At 50.5% G+C, this 22,280-nt stretch overlaps 1 protein-coding gene across 1 annotated transcript in view; it reads left to right on the forward strand.

Moving 5' to 3' along the window:
- Positions 1 to 22,280, forward strand: part of GRIK3 (glutamate ionotropic receptor kainate type subunit 3) — a 241,274-nt gene that overhangs the window by 219 nt on the left and 218,775 nt on the right. The window lies entirely within an intron of this gene.

Here is a 22,280-nt window from a genome sequence, read left to right on the forward strand (position 1 = left end):
GCCGGGGCCGGGTGACCACCAGGAGCTCGACCCGGTGAGGACAAAGTTCCCAAGCCGGGGTCACGGGCCTTACTTATTGGGAAAGAGGCGGCTGGGCTGCGGCGGGCGAGGGGCCCTTGGCGCGCTCCTGGACCGCCAGACCTGGCGGAGTGTAGCGAAGCGTTCGGGTCCCAGCCTGAGTCGCGGGCGCATTGGGGCGCATCTGCCCGCGACTGCCAGCAGGACCGGCCGCAGACCGAGTTCTGGGACCTGGCTCTTCCGCGAAGCGGGAACCCTGGGGAAGGCGCCAACTTCTCTTGCCTCCCAGCTTCCCGCGGGGCCCTCGCCCCGACCTGGGGCAGGGCTCGAGCGGCCGCGGCGGGGAAGCAGGGTCCGGCTTCGCCAGACGAGGACGGCCGGTCTCCTCTCCCGGTGGCCGCCCTCGGCCTCGGTGGCCCCCGTTCAGCCCCGCGGCGCGGGGCAGGGGAGGGTCGCCCCCTCCCCCGGTCGCTCCAGCCATCCATCGCGGCACAGGCCTCTCCCCCGCCTGGGGCAGCGCAGAGCCCGAGCGGCGCAAGCAGGGAAGGCGAGGAGAGGGATGCCAGCGGTTTTTAAAGTTAGCCGAAATCCCTCAGCAGCTGGCGGCTGCTGGCGGGTCTGCGCGCGGCTCTGAGGCTCTTGCGTCTCCGCGTCTCTTCTCGCCAGAGACTCTTACTCGGGGCTTTAACTTTGTTGCGGCCGCCGCAGGCATCCCGAAGGCAGCGCTCAGGGCTGTGCGGGGAGGGAGAGTGGTGGCGGGGGAGAGGGTGGAGGGGCGCGTGTCCCAGGCCCGAGACCGCCAGGGCTGGGCCCGGCCTGGCCAGGCGGGAGCCTCGGCCACGCAGGCCCTGCGCCCGCAGCCAGGCGGGAGACCTGGGCCGCCTGGGTTCGCAAGGCGCCCCCACCAGCATCTGGCTCCTCCGAGCCAGGGCCGCCTTCCTCCCCTGTGGCTCTAATCCAGGCGCGGACTCTGGGCTGCCCGCGGCGTGACGGGGTGCAGGCAACCGATATCGAGCTTGGCTTCCGTACTTGAGGTTTTCCTAGGAGGCAATCAGAAATCCCTTCTCTCTCTTCCCTGGTCTCCCCTGGATTCCAGGTCCTCTTGAACTGGACATCTGGACGCGGGTAGAACACAGTCCTCAGCTCTGCCCGAGCTGGGGTCTTCCTGTTCCTGCCCAGGACCCCAGCAGGCAGATATTTGAGGCAGAGGAATCCAGGCACCCGACTCTGGGGACAGCCCTCACGACTAGGCTTAACCCTTTGCAGCCCAGACTGCTCCAGGCAAGCCAAAAATATTGTTTCTATCTCTGCACCTTTGCCTGTCCCAGCGCCGGGTCTGGTTACCGTTCCAGGAGCAGGCAGCCCCTCAGTAGTGGGCCAGGACTTCCTTTATTCCCTCTGTTTTTTTGTTTTTGTTTTTTGGTGTGTGTGTGTGTGTGTGTGTGTGTGTGTGTGTGTGTGTGTGTGTGTGTGTAGGGGCCTGATTGATAGGGTGCCCTTGGGAGAAGAGAGGGGGACCCAAAAGGTGCTATGCACCCAGCCCACGCATTGCAGTTCCCTCTCCTGCGTTCCTTCCCCTGCAGGGGTGGGAGGGGCTCTCTCAAAGCCCAGCGTCAGGGGGTGGTGGTCTTTGGGGGCCCAGGAAGCCAGGAGCAGGTGAGGGAAGCCAGGCAAGGATACGCTGAGGAGGGGCGGTATGGTGTATCCTCACCCGCTCCCTCTTACCGTGAAATTGACTTTCACCCGGGGACTCCTCACTGCCCTGAGGGGAAGCCCCAAGCCTGCCTGCCCTTTCTTGGGTTCAGCGTGTAATAATGCAATTAAGGATGGCAAAGCCCTCCTCTCTTCTAATCTTCTTCGTATTAAGCCCCAGGATTAATTAGCGTGTCGGCCCAAGCCATTTATATCCAAGAGCCCTGCCCCATTTGATTCCCAGCCCGAGGACTGGGGTGCTGTGCCAATGCCAAACGTGACCGCCGGAGCTCTGCCAGCTTGGATGGAGGATGGGTAGGCTCTGAGATCCCTGGGTTTCTCTGGAGCTCCCTGGGGAGCTGAATTTGCCTCCTTCAGAGCCCAGGCTGGAGTTTCAGCAGGAGCCAACGGCTACAGTGGACACGGTGTGTTGAGAGAGACACACACAGAGAATAGCATGTTGAAACCCAAACACAACACCTTGGCCGGGCCCAATGCCCTCTCCTTTCTTCTTTCTCTCTCTCTCTCCAGCCCTGAAATCTCAGGGCTCTGGCTGGGGCCACAGGAATTGAGGCCCTGGAAACTGGGTGTGCTGGATGGTTCTGGTTCCCAAGACGGGGGCCTGAGCTGGCTGTGTTGGGAGCCGAATCCTTCTCCAGTAGGCAGGCGTCGCCTAGCACCAGCCCAGGAGAGGGTTTTCCTGCAGGTGTGCGAGGGGCTCTCTGGACTGGGGAGCAGCGTACCCGCCCCCTCTCTTTGTGCCTTTTTTGGGGGCTTAAATTTCCTCTTAGACAAGGAGATGGATAGCTCAGCAGTGTGACAGAGTGTTCAAACAATCCGTCTTGAATAGATGAATTGCATTGCTCTGTCTTTTTGTAATTGTGTCTATCAGAGGGAGAGGTCAAGGCATTGATTGCTTGGATGGTTTGCAAGTAACAAAGGAGAATAAGGGAGAGAGCGAGGGAGAGAGAGTAATTGGATTGTAGTCTGCAGGAAAAAAAATGATCATTGATTATTTTATATGAATATGTGGAAGATGTATTCTGTGTGTTGTTATCAAGTGTTGCTCGTTGAAGGTTTTCAAGACATTGTTCAGCATTTTATTATTATTATTATCATCGTTATTATTGTTCAGATGGATCCTAGTCTTAACTCACGGAAAGCAGCTTAATGCATGGGTCCTTCCAGTGCTTCTGTGGCCTCATGTGGGGACCTGGATTTCCTGGCTACTAGACCTAGACGCTGATGTGGAGGGACCTTGGGCTGGGAACCAGGAGGCCTGGGTTTTCTACTCTGCCTTCCACCAATTTCCTGAGCCATCTTGGTCAAGTCACACTCTCCCACCACCCTGGAGCCTCAGTTTCCTCATCTGTAAACTATTGAGTTGGCCATGATGCTTGGGATATTCTGTGATTTTAGGTAACCTTTTAGTGTGGTCTGGTGGGGACTGTCCATGCCTTGGTAGGTTTCATGTCTAGATCGTCCCTTATTTTACATACATGTAGAATCAAGGGCCAGCCTAGCATTTGAGAAGGGAACCAGACAGTGGTGGCGTTAGCTGGAGGAGCTCCAGCGGATGGTGGTGATCTCTAGCCAGCCAGGGGGAGGTTCAGAGCCAAATGACTGCAGAGACATAAAGCAGGTGTATGTGGCGGGGTGGAAGGTGGGCGGATCGGGCAGACTCGCCCAGCATCTACACTCGGAGCAAAACAGAGTTTTGAGACTCTGAGCCTGGACTAGGGGCGGGGAAGCCCAGCGGACACTGCAGTCAGTCCCAGGGGCTTGAGGTCCCCTCCCCAAGTCAGCCCTGTCTGCATCCCCTGCCAGCAGTTCACCCAAATGGTCCTGAACGTTCATCTCCTGAGTTTGGTAGCCGCTGTGTGTAAAACAATGAGAAATTCCTCACAGTGACTGGTGATGCGCTGAAGCATCGCGGCCGTGTTGGAGCAGACAGCCACTGAATGAAGATCAATAGGGTTCCCCCCCGGAAGTAAATAGCTTCAGACAAGACCTGGGAGTGGCCCGAGGGGCCTTAGAAAGCATTAACTTGAGGAATTTCTGCCTCCACTTTCCAGCCCAGCTGCTCCTGTCAGCCCGGGCTTCCCTCCTTTGCGAGCTGGAGTTTATAATTTCTTCTTGATGCCTGCCTCGCACTGCGCTAAACCGTCTTTTGACGTCAGGATGATCCGGGGTTTTTAGAGGTGGCTGATGTGGGGTGAGCCAGCACAGTGTCCCGACTAGGCCCTTCCAATGTCACTCGGGTCCCCCCGCCGCCAGCATGATAGCTGACTTCAGAAGTCCAGCCCGCTGTGTTCTTTCGGGCTTTGAGGAGCGACTCTTCGTTCCCACCCTTCCAAATGCAAGGGTGCTTCGTTGCTTCCTTTGTGGGGCCCGTGAGGGTCCTTGAGCCCCCATTGCCACAGGCCTCCTGTCCTGTCCCCAGGAAACAGAGCCAGCTCGGTGGGGGTCGGGGGAAGAGGCACAGATGCCCTGTGGGTTCTAGGACGATCGCATCCTCAGGGGTGGGGGGTGCAAGGTCATATGCAGGGGAGGCTCAGGGCTTAGGGCTGCTTTGGATGTCCATGCAGGGCAGCACCTGGCTGTGCTCCACCACTGGGACCGTTTCTGATCTGCAGAAGCCAGGCTTCCTCCAGGCTGTTACAGTCACCTGCCCCTGCCTTAGCCCCACACTGCTTCAGCCTGCACGTCCCCACCTGCACCTTCCCCCTACCTGCCCCCTCCAGCCCCCTCCTTGCTTACTCAGGACCTTCCAGAGGGAACCGAGGGGCTCCCCAGGCCCTGCCTGGCAGCAGAGAGAACTGAAAGTCCAGGAGCCGGGCCCTTCCTCTGGGGCCGGCACCCAGCAGGCCCTGGCATGTCCTTGCCAAGGTGCTTTGATGGACAGATGAGCCAAGAGTAGGCCTGGTGCAGACACAGACCGGCCTTGGGCTTGTTGGCTGGAATAGCGCTTCTTGCAGGCGCCGATTCCCCCGCATGAGCACCAGGGGGCAGTGTGCCTGTGCTGAGGTGGCAGCACCATCTCCTGCCCGGGACCCCACTGGGTCTGGAACAACACACAACGGAAATACAATGGTCCTGGTTTACTGAGCACTTACTAGCTGCCAAGCACCGTGCTTTTCAAAGAATGACTAGTAGTGTGACTAGTAAGTACTTGAGACCGGTAGCTGTTGCGTATTTTTTTTCTTCACCATCTGGTTTAGCCTTCACCAGCCCTGCCTGGAGACATTGTCCTCATTTTGCAGATGAGGAAACTAAGCTCAGTGAAGTCACTTGCCCAAGATAATGTGGCCAGTAAGTGGTGAACGCAGGATAAGAGCTCTCACCAGCCAGACCCCAGATCCTGCGCTTTTACTGTGTAGTCTGTGTAGTCGGAAGACAGGAGGCGCTGATACTCATGGGTGCTGAGTGCAGCACCCCACCGCCATGCTTCTGGGTGCTGAGTGTGGCCTCAGAGTCCTGGGCTGTTAGGCTTTCTATGGGGATGATTGCATGGGCTCTGTGACACTGAAACCTACCAGTAACTGGTTTTCAGCATCAAACTGTCCTTGCAGATGGACCAAGTGGTAGATAAGCTTTACCGAGAGGAAAGGGATGTTTGGTCTTTCCCACCCCTCCTGCATATGTGATGCACATCCTTACACCCCACCTTGTCTGGGCTTCTGGACTCTGCTTAATTCTTTAATCCAAGTCCGAAATAAAGGTGGGACACTCCTTTGGGTGTGGCCAGTCCACCCACAGGATCCCTCTGCTCTCCAGGAACTCCAGCCTACAGTTCACCCTGGCAGCCTGCTGGCTGTCCTCAAAGACAGCATCAGAGCCTTGAGGAAAGCCCAGGGCTTTGTGTCTCCCTCCATGCTCTTCAGCTGGTGGCCTGGCCAGAAAAGGGGGTCAGCAAATTTGCTTTTGTCCTGCCTTCCTTCCCCACCCCATCTCCCCTCCAACATCCTTTCCAGGCTGATAGGTTGTTTGGTCATTTTTAAAGCAAGAGTCACATTTTGACCTTCTAAATAGAGCCTGCCTTGCTGTGAGCTGAGACTGGTGGACCATCAGAGGGTAAGGTCCACTGATGCTGGGCCCTGGAACATGTTGCTGTCCCATGGACACTGTGGGTGGGGTGCAGGGACCTGGGTGCAAGAGCTGCCCATTCCCCTTCCCATGCCACCTCTGCCAGAGCAAAGGCGAATCCATGCTTACTCTTCTCCTGCACCGCATTCCTTCTTCCGGGGGCACGGCGAGACGGGGATGATGTTGGCTGCCGGGGACGGACCTGTTCTGGAAGTAGGGGAAACTGCCCTGCTTAGAGTCCTCACAGAAGGGACAGCTGTGGAACAAGCATGATAGGAGGGGTCATGTTATTTTCCAGGGTCTCAGTTTCCTCATCTGTAAAATGGGATGAGACTGCTTGCTTCATAGAGTCAGACAGATGGGATATCGTTTTAAAAATCTTGAATTCTGTTCCATTCCAAGATCAGCACTTCTTGTTTTTGTTGGAGGAGAGGAGTCTAACACCAACAAACTGGGTGGGACCGGGGCCAGGGGAGTGTGGCTGCCAGGAAGCAGGATTTAAGGAGGCTCTCGAATGGTGGTCATGCTCTTGCATGACTGACCGTGACAGTGAGCGCCTCCTTAAATTTTGTGCTCCAGATGCCTCACTGGCCTATGCTTATTAGCACCTTTGTTTCCTGTGAAGTCCCTGTTTTCTTCCGCTTCTCTTTGTGCTCCAGAAACCAAAGCTTAATTGAGTGTGGCTGGGAGATCTGAGAAGACTGGACTAAGGGCAGGGGACCTGAGGACAGCAGGTCATTCTGATTTTGCTTTGTTTCCCCTCAGCCACACTTCAAAGGTGCTGCTCACCACACTTTGGTTTATTTCTAGCCATCTGCAGGGTCCACACTACCTAACCTCCAGCCAGGCTTTCTGCTCCCCACAGAGCTTGCATTCCCACGTTCCTCTCCTTGTTTCCTTTGACCTTTGCAGTTTCTTCACCAACGCTCACTGATCTTGATTATAGCTATGTTTGTGGGTTTGTCTAGGGCTTTCTCTCATAGAGAAGTTCTGTGAGTCACTTAATATATCTCACTGATTCTAACATCAGCTCTTCCCCCGACATTTTCACATTTCTGAAATCAGTCTGGATCTCACATCAGGTTTGAGTTTACTTGCAGGATTTTTTCTTTCTCGGCACCTTTAAACATGACGGTATGTCTCAGGTTTGGTGAAATGTAGTGGATCTGAGCTTGAGTGGGAGTCTAAGGTGCTAGCTGTGAGACCTTGGGTAAGTCACTTCACCTCCAAGCCTCCATTTCCTCATCGAGGTGGAAATATTAATATTGGGTTAAACCACTTTCAGCTGGTTTGACCTATAAAAAATTCATATTGTTGAAACTCCTAAGGTCTTCACAGGGCTGTTGTGAGGATTAAAGGAAATAAAGTATATAAAGTTCTTTGCACGGGACCTGGTGCTTAATAAATGTTAAGGAGAAAAAGATTCCCCAAGGATGGAGACTGTCTCCACCCTCAGACTTTGAGCTGTGAGGCTATCTGCTTCTTATCTGCCCTCTGCCTTGTGCCAACCATGTAACCAGTACTCCCTGCAGCTCAATATGTGGGTATTTGGCCACGTCTCACATACCCAGCAATGGAATGAATGTCTCCAGCAGCCTGTGATAGTTACCTGCCATGCTAGGGAGCAAAAGGGGTACTCTTCCTAGCATGCTCCTGTATGCCCAAAGCTCCCAGGCACCTCTTGGCCTGTTATTTATCACACACCCAAAGCCCATGAGGTTCTGGTTCTTCCCTACATTTGCAGTGTTTTGATTGAAATGTGATTTGCATGTATTCAGAGCTGGGAAGACCCTGGCTATGCGATGCTCTTGAAGGATTGGTCCAGGGAGTCTTGATCAGTTCTTCTTGGATGGGGAGTCCAAGCTCGCTCCTGAAGCAAGCTGGTGAATTCTAGAGAGGGTCTGTGGCTGGAGACTAGGCCCCAGGGGATAGGCACTGCTGGCTCTGCTGGGAGACTCCAGGTAATGAAGCCACGGAGTGAATCCCATGGTGCTCTTACAGATGGGAGATAATGAAATGGGGTGAGGTCAGGGAGAGCGGCAGCTTCCACTCCAAATCCTTTGGTGCTATGCTGAATGGGGGTTAAGGAAGACAGATGGAAAAAGAGGAGGGAAAAGGAGCTGAGATCCCAGTTTGTGTGAAGAGGGTTCCCATCCATAGGAGACAGTGAAGTCTTATGCTGTTAAAGGGACCGATGCAGACAGGCTGTGTTGGAAGGGGGTTAAGAGTATTCTCAGAACCACTGCAGAGATGAGCTCTTTAAATATAGGAATGAGGGAGACTTCTGCAAAGCCTTCCTGCATCTGCTTTGCAGAACTGAAATATGCTATTTCAAAAAGCCTGCCCAATTGGGTGGAAAAGCAGGAGCAGGGAGCCAGGGCCTTCCCAGGGCTCCAGGCATCACATTTCCTGTTTACAGTGAAGAATCACAGAATCCAGGCTGAAAAGAACCCCAGGGGTCAGTCTAGGCCTCTGCTTCTCCAATATTAACATGCATCTGAGTCACCTGAAGAGCTCAATAAACTACAGACTGCTGGGTCCCAACCCCAGAGCTTCTGATTCAGTGGGTCTGGGGTGAGGCCTGAGAATTTGCATTTTAATGGATTCCGAGGTAAAGCTGATGCTGCTCATCTGCCTACACTTTCAGAGCCACTGTTCTAAGTCACTGGAGGACCCCTCCCCCATCCCCAGTAAGTGGATATCTAGTCTCCTATTGAATACCACCCGTAACAGGAAACTCACGACTTTTCGATTGTGCTTTGTTCTTTATCACAAACATATTGGCCCACTTCAATCTTTGTTGCAAAATTTGCCCTAAAACTGGTTTTCCTACAGTTCCAGGAAAGGTAGTATGACTTACACGTTGACAGTGTAGGTTCTGAAATCCGTGTCTTGAGTTTGAACTCTCATCTCTTCCTTCCATGCTGTGTCACTTTGGGTAGGTCACTTAACTGCTCTAAGCCTAGACTTCCTCACCTGTAAAATGGGGATAGTAACAGGTCTGACCTCCAGGGATCATTGTGAAAATTAACATGGCTGGCCCAAAAGAAGCCCTCTATAGAAAGTAGAAAGTGAAGTCGTTCAGTCCTGTCCGACTCTGCGACATACTCCTCTGTCCATGGGATTTTCCAGGGAAGAATACTGCGGTGGGTTGCCATTTCCTTCCCCAGGGGATCTTCCTGGGTCTCCTGCACGGCAGGCAGACTCTTTACCATCTGAGCCACCAGAGAAGCAAACTCTCTATAGATTTTAGCCATCTAACATTGTGGGTAAGCTCACAGGTTCTGAAATCTGACAGGCTGAGTTTAAGGACTGCCTCCATCACTTCCCATTTGAGTGATCTGGGACAAATTATTTAATCTCTCATAATAATAATAGTAACACCTGCCTTATGGGGTTTTTATAAGGATTAAATGAGTTAGTGCGCATGATATGTTTGGACCATAGCCGTTGTAAGCTCTCAATAGATGTTACCTATCGTTCTTACTATTACGCTTACCCTGCCCCCCCTGCATCTGGTTTGGATTTATAGCCTGTCCCACAGTGCAACCCCACAGGAATGTAAAGGCATCTTTCCAGACCAACGATGCCCAGTCCTTTCAGTGTGGTGTCCAGAGCCAACCACAGTCCTGCTTATGTACTGAAAACAGTAAGCTCATCCCCTCCTTGCGTCTCAGCATTGGTGTCTGCTTATACACCCCCAGACTATTTCAGCCTTTTCTGCAGCCATTTCACTCTGTTGATTTATCCTGAGCTGGTGGTCTCATGAGATCACAAGGTCTTTTCCACAGGTATGGCTGCCGATCTATCACTCCTCTCATCCTCTCTTTGGCAGTTGATCTTTTGAGCCTAAAGGCAGGACCTGTCATTTATCCCTGGTAAATCCTATCTTGAACCTTCAGGCAGTTTTTCTTGCTCGCTGTTTCTGGACCACCAAAGCCTGTTCCCATCTCTCCATCCTTGGGAGGTAGGCAGGGATTTCACCCTCTTCTTCCTCCTTGACCTCCCACCCATTGCCCCCCAGGGGTCTGTGGTAGAGAAGTAAGTGGTTATTGGCCCGCAATGTGGTTGTGATTGAGAACCATGGGTCTGGACAGTGAAGTTTTGTGCCTCCCTTTCTGTTGTCTGGCATGCTTCATGCCCTCTGAGCCTTGGATGAGCATGCTTGCCTTCACTTCATCTATCCATGCCACCATGCATTAGGCAGGAAATGACCAGTGTCAGAGTCTGTCGACTTTATTCAGTGGTCTTGAATCCACCACCTACACTTTAACCAGAGTTGAAATCCCACTGGCTTCTTCATGCTTTCAGGCCCTTTAAGACTGCTGGGGTTGATATCTGCAGGCTCATGCGCTGTCCCTCCTTGCCTCACACACACTCCCTGCTCCTCTGAACTGAACATCCAAGTCCCTAGAAGTCACTGTGTCTTCCCTTACACTTGACCTCTGCTCTTGCTGTTCTTTCTGGCTAACTTCTTAGTCATCCTTTGGATCTCAGCAAACATATATTTTCCTCCAGGAAGCCTTTCTTGACTTCCATCTCCTTTTATGAGTCCCCACAGCATCCTGAACTTCCTTTGTCATAGCACTTCCTGGATTGTAATTCGTGGTTACCTTACGGACAAGCTTTCTTAGAAAATCTTAGAGACAAGTGTGAACTGCAACTGACTTATTCACCACTTTGCCCAATGCACCTAGCACCACGTGTGGTAAATAGTAGGTGATTAATAACCATCTGTTAAATAAATGAATGCCTTGATACATACAGGTTGAATATAAGTCTCTCTAGCAGCCTTGTCATTCAGCTCAACACTTTTTCCATGTTGCCAGCAAGGATTTCATGAAAGACATTGTTAGATTCTTCTGTGAAGTCAGTATCCTAATGCTGCCCATGGTGGGTCTTCTGCCCCATCAATTCAGCACCTTCTATGCCAAGACCTTTCCTATGAGGTCTATTGGGCAGAGCTGGAGTGTTTAGGGGAATGGATCTTTCTTTCTTGGGCCTGGGATTGGTCTTTACATCCATTTTCTGGTTCCTATCATGATGATTCTCCTCTTGAGAAAGGCACAAGCTGTCGACTTCAAGAAGAGGCAAAAGAAAAGACCATGACCCTCCTGTCTTTTCTGACCTCACCCCTCTCCTCTTCCTGTCTGTCCCTCGGCATCTCTGCTGCTCCCTCTGGGAGCTGAACCATAAAAGAGAACTTCTGCAGTTCCAGCCTCACCAGGCAGGTCACTCAGGACAGCTGCCAGGCAGAACTGTAGCTGGACCACTTGCGCTATCACCAGTCATAGGTCAGGCTTCCCCTTTCCCTGTTTATGCCACATCACAGGATCCTGCTAGGATGTGTAGACAGCAGGTCTACATGACAGCTTTGTGTAAAGTGAGGTGTTGACGGGTAAACCTGGAGATTCGGGCTATATAGACAGTCAGCTTGGGCCATTTAGCTTTGAGAGTATAAATGCCATCCACATTGAGTCTGGTGAGCAGGAGTGTGTGCACGTGTGTGTGTGTGTGTTTGTGTACTTGTAAAGGATGACCAACTGAAGATTCGCTTCTTTAGCATAGGCTTCCCAAACTGAGGTTCAACAGCCATTCTTTATCCCAAGTCTGATGAGTGAATACAGTGACTTTACTTTGGATCATGGGGGAAACAGAGTAATTTCCCACTGGCTGGCCTGACTGTCTACCATGTAGCTGAGAGTCAGGGTGGGACAGGTTGCAGGGCAACCCTGAGCTTCCCCCCCAGAACATGACAGGACTGGGCTCTCCTATTAGACTAGGACCTCCCCTTTCTTGCTTCCCTCCCCCAAGGAAACAGATGACACATTATAAGCAGAAATAGCCTGTTGCCTACATGGCCATTTTTCCTGCCCAGTTTAATAGAGGTGACAGCCGTCTATTTTACTTGTCTCGTAACATCGAATCAGTAAAGAAAATATGGGTGAACTCTCAGGTTTAGCTGAATTATGGCTGGTCCGTGGGGAGTGAGGGCTGGGGGTAGAGTTGAGCAGAGAGAGATTGAATCCCTGACTTCTTACAAGAGAAGCTAAGCCTTGTCTCTTCCTCTGGATCCAGAAAATCTCCATGTGCTGGAGGCCAGGCAAGGTCATCCTGTTTGATAGTCTCTGAGTCCCTGAAAGAGCCAGAACACAGGTGGAGGCACTCTGAATGTCAGCGCTACAGTACAGTACCTGCCCCAGTCTTTCCTATCACAGATTGAGAGGCGCAAAAGGGAAATGGCTTGAGCCACATCCCTTGGTGAGCCGTGGAAAAATCAGATGAAAACATGGATCTCTGATCACCACCCCCAGTCCATTAAGAAACTCCCATCCACTTTCCTGTCATACACACACAAACATGCCCACATTTGAAGCTCTAAATTTACAGTCTTAAGAGAGAGAAGACAAGGAGACCAGATTTTTCCAGTGTTGCAAAACAGACCTACGAAACCTTTTTCACATTGAGGGAGAAATACAAATCAGATGTATGTGTGTTTATAAAAGCTCGTAGATAGTGATAACACTCTGTGTTGTCCGGGGAGCAGCAGGGAAATTAAGGTTCACCCCGGTCTCTGTGTTCAGCACCATGGAGAGCAGCCAAGCCCTGGGGGTGGTGAGTGGGCACCATTTGCATGCTGATTCTTATAGTAGGGGCAGTGTGGTTATTGTAAGGTCTTGCTTAACAGGCATTCTTTTTCCTAATGCTATTCCTCTAGGACTCTGGTGTTCGTAAACCAGACTGAGGTGTTTAGCAGGTACACAGTAGGCTAGTAAGAACTATTATTTGTGGTCGTTCAAATAGAGTAGCTCACAGTAAAAGAAAATGGAGCGAATGGATAGAATTTTCTCCTTTTTTCTCTCTCTCTCACATAAATTGTTCTTAAACCTTTGGTGCCTTGTACGGCTTGTATGCTCAGGAGCAGTAGCAGATGACAAAACGAATGAACATTCCATTGTCAAATATCACACCTGATACCGAGCGTCTTTGCTCAGCTTGTCAGCATCATCTTTCACATTGCATTTGGTAAGTAGGCTTGTGTTATGTATTTTTATCCCACTAAATGTGATTTCGTTAAAGTATTTTCTGTGTTATTATTTCCTGAATCGTGGAGCCCTGCACACCTATAATAGAGCCGTTTTTTCTGCTAGTAAATAAAATTACTCCTTGTTCAGGCGACAGGAATTAAATGTGTCACAGCTCTGTGGCATTCCCCAAAGAACCCCAGCTATACCAAGTGCTCCACCACCTGGATGTGTCTGAGATTTGTGATCAGACTGGGTGTTGACAAAGGTCTCCCCAGCTAGGAAAATCATGACATGGGTGACCTCAGCAGGCCTCAGAGAAAGGGAGAGTTTGCCCATCGCTGGGGTACTGAGAGTGGCCGAAACACCTGGACTTGAAGCCAAGAGCATAGGAGGCTAAGAGTGTTAGAAAGACAGGATCTGAAGAATTGGCTTTGGCCTCTGAACAAGGAGGGAAGCTTGGGTAAATGGGCTCCCAGCATTTAGGAGGCAAGATGGCACCTTGAAGTCATACTGAAGGTAGAAAGGTCAGGAAAGACATGAGCTATGGTTTGTACAGAGTAAGGCTACTCCAGGGGCCCTGGATTAAGATATCTTAGTGAAAGGGGATTGGAGGTTTTGCTGCTCCTGCTTGGGTTCGCAGAATCAGAAGAATCTGCTTTGGAAATGGGGCTATTTTTATGCTGCTTGTAATTTAGTGTTTATTTCCTGTCTTTTTCGCATAGTCTCTGGGCTGACTCACTGATTCAGCAAACATTTCTGGATCACCCACTCTGTGTACTGCAGAGCACACAGGGCAGGGGGTTGAGGGAGTCTGAGGGGTGGCACAGCATCTGAATGGCCTCGTGGCAGGTCCAAGTGGGCGACCTTCAGTGATAGCCACAGTTCCTTGAACATTTAGGGACGTGCAGTTCAGGCTAGAATCTTATGCCTAGATTGTTCTTTGTGCCTTGTTCTCCTGTGTTCTGGGGAGGAGTATGGAGGCTTAGAGAAGAAAAGAAACAAGGTGAACACCTCACAGAAGGACCAGCTGGGAAGCCACATCTCTTATCTTTCAAGCGTCACTGCCCCCCGCCGCCACCTTGTTCTTGCCTTTGCTCCTAAATAATTTCTTCACTCATATTGTTCTGAGAGTTCCCCCATGCCTGAGCTGTCACACCTCATCCTCAAGGCCCACCCAAGGTTCATTTTGGCCAATTCTCTGTCTCTTGGTAGAACTGAGCCTTAACTTTCCTAGATGGAGTGGTTCATGTGTAAGTAGGAAGGAAAAGGTAGGGACAAGCATAAGTATTCAATTTTTTTATGTCTCCAAGAGATATAATTCTGTCTCCTTGGTGAGAAAGTTCTTCTTTCTGGCCAATTCAGATTCTTCCTGCTGCTATGTAAATCCATCTCATCCATGGTGTGATGTGGCCATTCATAAAGCTTGGGAGAAACCTCTAGATTTGTAAGTAGTAGCTTCAGGGACTCTTTTCCTGGGGCTGTAGCAAAGAAGGGCTCAGACAATTAAACTGAAATGGCTACACTTTCACTCACACAGGTTCAGACAGATTTATAATATTTTCTTTTAAAAAAAATTGGGATTGTTTTTCATGGAGACAATGATTTATGGAATAATCAATTTCTTTATCTACCTAATCCATGGGAGTGATCTATCAGTGTAGGCATCAATCTCCCCTAGAGGTTGAGGAGAGTGGACAGCCTTTGAGCCTGAGTCACCCAGCGGAAGGCAGCTTTTACCAGGAGCTACTGTGATCCCAGATCTGGATCTGAGGCCTGTAGGAAGGAAGGGGTGAAGCTCCTGCAGCCTCCCTCTCTGAGCCAAGATGCTCATTCTTTCTCCTCATCAGTCTTATCCCCACCCAAAGAGGAGTAAGGTGCATCACGTGCTATTCCCATCGTACAGGCGTGGAGACCGAGTGCCAGAAAGGATGCTCAAAGACCAGATGTTGGAGACCTGACATCAAGAGGGGCTAGCCCTCTATCTCTGAGGACTGCAGCATAGAAGAGAGGGAAAAACTGATCCAAGAGGCCCCAGGAGAAAATTGGGACCTGTTGGGTGGTGGTCCCAGAAGGCAGAATTTGGTTCAACATCAGCTATCTCCTAGTCAGTGTTCTTTGAAGATTAAGTGAGATACCTTAGGAGTAGTGAGCTTCTTCCCATGGGATATGTTCAAGAACAGATTGGCCTAGGATATTTCAGAGGAGCTCTGGATTCCTTTCACTATGAAATTCTAGGCATCCTCAACTATGCAATTAGAGATGCCATAAAAATTCCGGCTCTCTGAGTTTCCTAAAAGACGAGGCTTGTACCTGCTCTGGGTTACACAAACTCCATGAAGGCTGAGCTCAGTGTGGTGGTTTCAAGGAATATTCTTAAAGATAGACACTTCCCTGGCTGTCTTCTAACAGCAGTTCATCCCTTGGCAGTGCCCTTGGGTCAGAAAGGAGCCTGGTGGCTGCAGCCAGCTCCAGGCAGGGCCCATCAACATTCCTGAGCAGTATAATACCAAATACACTGGCATGCTTGATACCACTTAATTTGCACATCCCTCTGATATAGGGATGGTGACCATCCTTTGCAGATGTAGAAACTGATGTCTGAGGGAGGTGGATGGTTCAAGGTCACATAGCTGGTTGGGGTAGAGCTTTGTCTCTTCGTTCATATGTATATTTGGTTGTCTAGTGAGCCTTTACTGGGCACATGCTCTATGCCAGTCCTCCATGAGGTGCCAGGACTAAAGGGTGAGCAAGACAGACATGATCCTGGCCTCATGGAGCTTTCAATCTAGCAAAAAACAGACAGCAAAGAATCACTACAAACTCCACGCATGTCACAGAGGGACTTGCAGGCTACCAGGGTAACATCAAGAAAGGCTCCCCCAAGGAAGTGACACTTGGGGAGGAGAAAAGGAGTGGTTAGGTGGTGGTGATGGTGGGGAGTAAGGGATACGTTCTAGGCAGAGGGTACAAATGCCCAAGGCACAGGTGGTTGTGTTAAGTTGATGCCCTATAAGCTTTGGAGGTCAGACATAGTCAAATATTGGCAATTTCATATGTTTCAAACCAGTGTTTAAAAAACCACAAGCAAGTCTGCTGTGAATGGAGCAAACAGAAGGGAATGTGAAAAAAGAAAAGTAATATTTGAGTAGTGGGAATATGGAAGGCTGGATAAGCAAGGTAAGGAGGCAGGACTTTAACCCCAGGGCACTGGGGAATCACTGAGGACTTTATGAAGGGGAGCAGCAAAACCACATTGTAGCTTTGAAAAGTCGACCTAGTGGCTGTGTGATGTGACTGCAGGTGTGAAGTTGGAAGATGGGGCAGCGGCAGGGGTGTGGGGCACAGGCATCAGGAAGCTGTTTAAGTAGTCTAGGTAGGAAAGGACAGGGAGATGTAGTGTGGAAGGTTGTTAAAGAACAAATGTCCTGATTCCTGGTCCAGGACTCTCCCCAGAAGCCTGGCCATCCCCTTCGTCCCAGGCTTGAGCACTGAAGGCCGGGCTGTGTTGTGCATGAGTGGACCCTTCCTGGGGCCACCCATCTGTTTCCCGAATCAGCCATCAGTGGATGCCACATCCACTGTCTGCGAGCTCAGCTGGGCCTCCAGTCCCATTTCATGGTTCCTGGTTGGACCGGAAAGCCCTAGGTGTGTTCCAAGGCAGCAAGCATTCCTTGAGGGGTGGGGATGGGGTGGGGTGGGATTAGGAGGATGGTTGCTCGCCTGATAGACTCACCCAGCCAGGACTTCTGTGAGTCCTCAGTATCTATGACAACCCAGCAGGGATACCCAAGAAATGGGCATTGTCTGGTCTCGATTTTTCCCTTAGAAGCCTCCACAGGGCCAGGAGCTTCCCTGTGGCTGAGCTGAAACCTCTCCTCCCAGTGAGGGTGGAGCCATCCTCCTGTTCCTTGGCAGATGTGGTGGGAGTGGGGAGACCTCAGCCTGTAGGACAGGTGCAAGGGTCACTGATACCTAGGACTGTGGCAGCAGGGGTAGGATGGCAGCCCCACACACATCTGGCTGGGCTCTGCTTCCAGTACCCTGAGCTAACCCAGTGTAACTATACTCGTGAAAATAATAATAGTGAACCCTGGATCCCTCGAAGGCTAACAATGTGCCAGATACACTGTGCTAAGCAGCTTCCAGACATTCAGTCACTTAATGCAGCAAATCTAAGAGCTGAGGACTCTATCGCCGCTTTTTAGATGAGGAAGCAAAGCCTGGGGTGATGAACACAGAGGGAGCATTCCATAGAAAGGTGGCCACATCCTCAACACATCGTCATGCTTGCTGTGGTTTAGTCGCTCAGTCGTGTCCAACTCTTTGTGACCCCGTGGACTGTAGCCCACCAGGCTCCTCTGTCCATGGGATTCTCCAGGCAAGATACTGAAGTGGGCTGCCATTTCCTACCCCAGGGGATCTTCCCGACCCAGGGATCAATCCCACATCTCCCGCATTGCAGGTGCATTCTTTACCACTCAACCTGGGAAGCCCCATGATTGCTGATGTTATTTTAAATAGTGGACATAGATAGCTATCACAGTGCCAGCACATAGCAGGTGCTCGGGAGTGTGGGTTGAACCTGTTTATTCAGATTTGGCCAGAAAATGGGGTGAGTCGGCTGGGCCTGGAAACCAGCACAGGACAAGGCTCTTCCCAGCCCTCTCAGTATTCGTGGGTCTCTAGTTCCCATTCCTCTAGCACAGGAGTTTCTTAGCCCAGTCCCTCCCCTTTCTTTTGTACATAGCGTGTCTTCCATTTCTCTAGCCAGGACACCTGATTCTCTGGCCCCCCTGGGTACCCTTTCCTGGCAGCTGCAAGGAATGCAGGTTCAGCCCTCAATACCCCCGATTTGGGTGGGGAGTGAGGGTTATAAAGGGTGTGCTATCCTAAGACTCACCTCTTCCAGGAAGCCTCCTCTGATGCACCCAGGCAGTGGGTCACAACCTTCCCTGAGCCTCCCTGGAGCCCCCTTTATTGGTGCAGAAATGTCTCCTTCCCCACTCCTCTTCCTTGTGACCCCCGGGCTTATAAACTGAGGCTTGTAGATCTTTTGTATTTGCCTCAGATTGACATAGTTTTGTTTGTTTGTTTTCTTTTTCTTTTTTGGCTGCGTGGTGTGTGAGATCTTAGTTCCCCAACCAGGGATTGAACCTGAGCCCCTTATAGTGCAGTGTCTTAACCACTGGACCACTAGGGAAGTCCCTAGACTGTTTTTAAAATCTTGTCATTAAAATAACAACAGTTTCTGATAGTTTATCCTCTTGAAAGACAAAATCCTTAGCCTGGAATTCAAGGAATTCTTTTTCTGAACTCTTTGGGGCTTTGCCCTTAACGTCCATCAATTTAATTTTAAGTTGCATTCATTTTTTTTGAGTTAGCTGACATTCAAAAATGGGGATGTTTTATGTAAAATTTTGGATTTCCAAGTTCTTTTCCCGCCATATCACAGTCCCCACACCTCCTTATCATGCCTCCCTTGTGCCAACACCATTGACTCTCACATGTGTGAGAGTGGAGTTACTTACAATGGAGTTTACTTACAGTGGAGTTAAGATGGAAAAGTAAGATGTTTTGTATACCTGTGTTTTTATTATCAGGAATAAACAGAAGACAAAGGGCTGTTTATTTAGAACATTTCTCTCTCACCAGCCTTGCTTCTCTTTATGTTTCCTGTTGGAACTTCTCAGAGACAAGGTCCTTATCGTATTCTTGTTTATCATATTAAAACAGCTAGTGTTCATTGAACCCTTTTCTGTCTCTTTTTTATTTTCTTTTTTCCCCAATTTCTTTTTAACCCTCCTGGTTAAAAGGAAGGGATCTGAGCCCCAGCTGGGTGCATGTACCCCTTCAATAAGTGATGGTGTGCCCAGGATTTGAATGTCCATCCACCTGGCTCCCACTCTGTTCGCTGCGTATTCCCAGCATCTGCCCCAAGTGATGCCCGCAGTGGGTGATTAAAAAGTGCTGGACAAATCTAATTGAATTCCAGAGTCACAGATGGGATGGAGCCGGGTGGGGAACCTCCACCCTTTGGAGAAGGGACACCTTCAGGATGCTCCTGTCTTCCTTCTTTCTGTTGGCACCTGGCTCCGAGCTCTTGCTGTGCACCTCTAGGGTAGCATCACCCAGAGCTGACACGTGCTGGGTGGAAAATCTGCCGTGGTCCATTTGCTTCACCATGTCTTTGAGGTACCAGAACCTGGTGCAGGCATCAGAGCTCTGTGGGAGGATTTAACAACCTCTGTCCCTGTTTGCTCCCTGTAGGGCTCACAGTGGTCGCAGGCCCAACACTCTGACACAGACCCAGTGACTAATTGGGCCTGGATAATGGGCCACGGGCAAATATGCCCTTTCCCATCCTCCTGAGACTCCGAGGTGGGGGCTGCAAAGGAGGAGACTCTGTGAAGCTACTGAGGTACCGACTCTGCTTGGTGGAGGTTGAGGGAGAATGGGGAGGGAGGAGGAGAATGTGCCCTCAACCAGGAAAGCATGAGGTGCTGGGCATCCTTGCCGTAGCCAGGTCTTGGGCGGGGTCCCTTACAGTGAGCATGTGGGCTGTCTGTTGCCCAGCGTCCCCTGTGGACGTTGTCAGGAGGTGCCTGTAGGAGGAAGAGTTAGAATAGTGTCTGTAAACCCCCCTCACGGAGATCCTGAGATCTTATTATGCCATCGGTCCACTGGAGCCAAGTGGCAACGGGAAGCCTCAGGTTCATTTGGGAGATGTTTTCTTTGCGGAACCTCCAGCTTTCTGTACAAGTAGATGAAGTTCTGGACGCAGTAGGGGTGCTTACTTTCTTAGTATTTGGGGCTGGCTTTACCTTCTGCCTGCTGGGATGTGCTTTGGGCATATGGGTTATCCCCCAAATCCAGACTCAGGGATCCTGGGACTCAGACACACTTCTGGTATGAGATTCTAGACATCTAGTCTTCCTGGGCCTGGAAGCAGGCCCCTTTCCAGGGAGAGAGTATCCTTGGTTGAAGGTGTTGGGTGCAGTGTCTTGGCAGGGATGAGGAGGGACTTGGTCCTGACACCACCCGGGAGAAGGCCAGAGACCGCTTCCCTGGGCCAAGTTCAGCCCTGCCCACGGGGGAAACTGAAAGGTCTCGACCTCCTGGAGATTGCAGTGGCCTGGAGGTCAGATGGGGGCTCAGCTTCTGTGAAAGTCTGTCTGCCTTCCTTCTTCCCAGCCCCAAGGAGGTCATGCTGGGGTCAGCAGACCTGTCATGGGTCAGCAGCTCTTGTGTCTCCACTTCCTGGGATTTAGAACAAGAAGAAGACCATGAAACATACAACCACTCTCACGCTCTGTGCTTCCTGAACCTGCTCAAAGTGTCTCCATCATGGGCCAGGATGAGGCTCAGGTACCCTTGCTGGGTTTAGAGGAGCGAGTCCAAGCAGGGCTTCTCAGAAGACCGCAAGCTCTGTCTCTCCCTTGGGGGTCTTTGCTTTAGCTGCAGGGTGACCTGCAGGGAGATAGGGCTTTTCCTCTCTGTCCTACTCAAGGTGGACAGCACTGCCTTTCCTCATTGGTCCAACCCAGAGGATGGGTGGGGCGGCACTGCAAACAAAGTGAGAGCTAGCAGGCTAAAGCCAGGAAAAGATTATTGTAAGGTGAGTGCAGAGAAAAAGGGAGTGAGCTGGGCAGTCAGGCAAGAAAAGGGAAATATATTAGAGGGAAACGAGAGGGTGACTGGCCCTTGAGGAGGACCAGCATCCTCCCTTTCTAGCGGGGTCTTTCTTATAGCCCACCAATGAAAAATTATCTGAAGGATGGTTAAATTTTAGCTTGTAGTTGAGTCCTGTGGTCACGTAGCCGGAGGTCTGGAATCTGGTGGTCTCGTAGCTTTGAGAAGGTAGGTGCCAGTGATAAAACAGAATGTCATTTGAGCAATTTGATCAGTCTCAAGGATCTCTGTGATTTTATTCTTTGTTTGTGAGGTCAACATAATGAGCCGTCTTAACAATGAGATCCCATGTGGGCCTCATCAATTATAGCCAGTACTTATTGGACACTTACTATGCCAGATACTCTCTGCACATCTCTGTAATCTTCTTTAATCCTCACCATGCCCCTTGTCCCCATTTTGCAGATGGAGAAATTGTGGCTCAGAGCAATGAAAGGACTTGCCTGAGGTCACACAGCCAGTAGATGGCAGATCCTGGATTCCAACCTAGATATCAGGCTCCGAGCCCTGGCCATTAGCCATCTCACTCTAGGAAGTCTCTGTTTACTTAGAGAAAACCTACATTATTGTTTAATAGTAATTTTTTCCCCACACAGACATAGAGATCAGACTTGTGGTTGCCAAGGGGGAGGGGAGGTAGGGGAGGGAAGGACTGGGAGTCTGGGGTTAGCAGATGTAAACTATTACATGTAGGATGGATAAACAAGGCCCTACTGTATAGCACAGGGAACTATGTTCAATATCCTGTGACAGATCATAATGGAAAAGAATTTGTGATGTTTATGCATAACTGAATCACTTTGCTGTACAGCAGAAATTAACACAACATTGTAAATCAACTGTATTTCAATAATTTTTTTTAAATAGTATTTTTTCCAGATTTCTGAGCCCAGAGTCCTAAGAGAATGTGGGTAGGAGTTTCTTGGGTTTCAGGATCCCTTGATGCTAAGATGGAAATGGGATGTTTAGACTCTGTTTTGACCCCACTGGTTTCACACCCCTGAATGAGCCAGTGTGGCTGCATTCTTACTGAGAGATAAACAGCAGGTCAGAAAGAGGAAGCCAGTGACTGAGACAGAGGCACTCGGAGACAAGGAGAGAGAAGCAAAGAGTTGAGAGAGAGACGGGAGAAGAAAAGGAGACGAAATGGGTTGGGGTATTGGGACGATCAGGCTCCCTGGTGGGGTCAGAATATCCTTAGAGTCCAAGTGACCCCTGACCCAGATGTCCACCTGGATCACTTCATCCTGACCCCACCAGTGTTTCTGTACCCTCTGCCCACCTCCAGCTTCTTAGCAAATACGCCACTGGGTGCGGTCTATTGGTGGGTGAGTGCCATATGTAAAATACCTAAATAGTGCCAGCCTGGCACAGAGTGGGGCTCAATAAGTTGTCTGAGACCGTTTTCCTGGGAGAACCAGATCATCTAAATGGGATCAATGTGAAGAAGTGTCTGAGAAACTGCCAGAAAAACAACTCTATAGGTGGACACACCCATCCCTGTTGGCCTGCAGTTCATCTTGCCTGGTTTCTTTCCCCTCCTCCCTCCTCAAGTCTCTTCTCCCTTTAATAAATTCTGGTTGAGCACCTGCTGTGCACCGGGTGGACTAGGAGCTGGGTCTAGAATGATGACCAAAGAGACGAGATTCCTTCCTTCATGAGATCTTGTCTATTCTACTTGGGGTGACAAGCAATAAGCAAGTAAGCAGACATGTAGACACCTGGTTGTGAATTGCAGCAAATGCTGCGCATGAGGACAGTGGGGAG

The sequence above is a fragment of the Budorcas taxicolor genome, chromosome 3 (genome assembly GCF_023091745.1).
Source record: "Budorcas taxicolor isolate Tak-1 chromosome 3, Takin1.1, whole genome shotgun sequence".
Taxonomy (NCBI): domain Eukaryota; kingdom Metazoa; phylum Chordata; class Mammalia; order Artiodactyla; family Bovidae; genus Budorcas; species Budorcas taxicolor.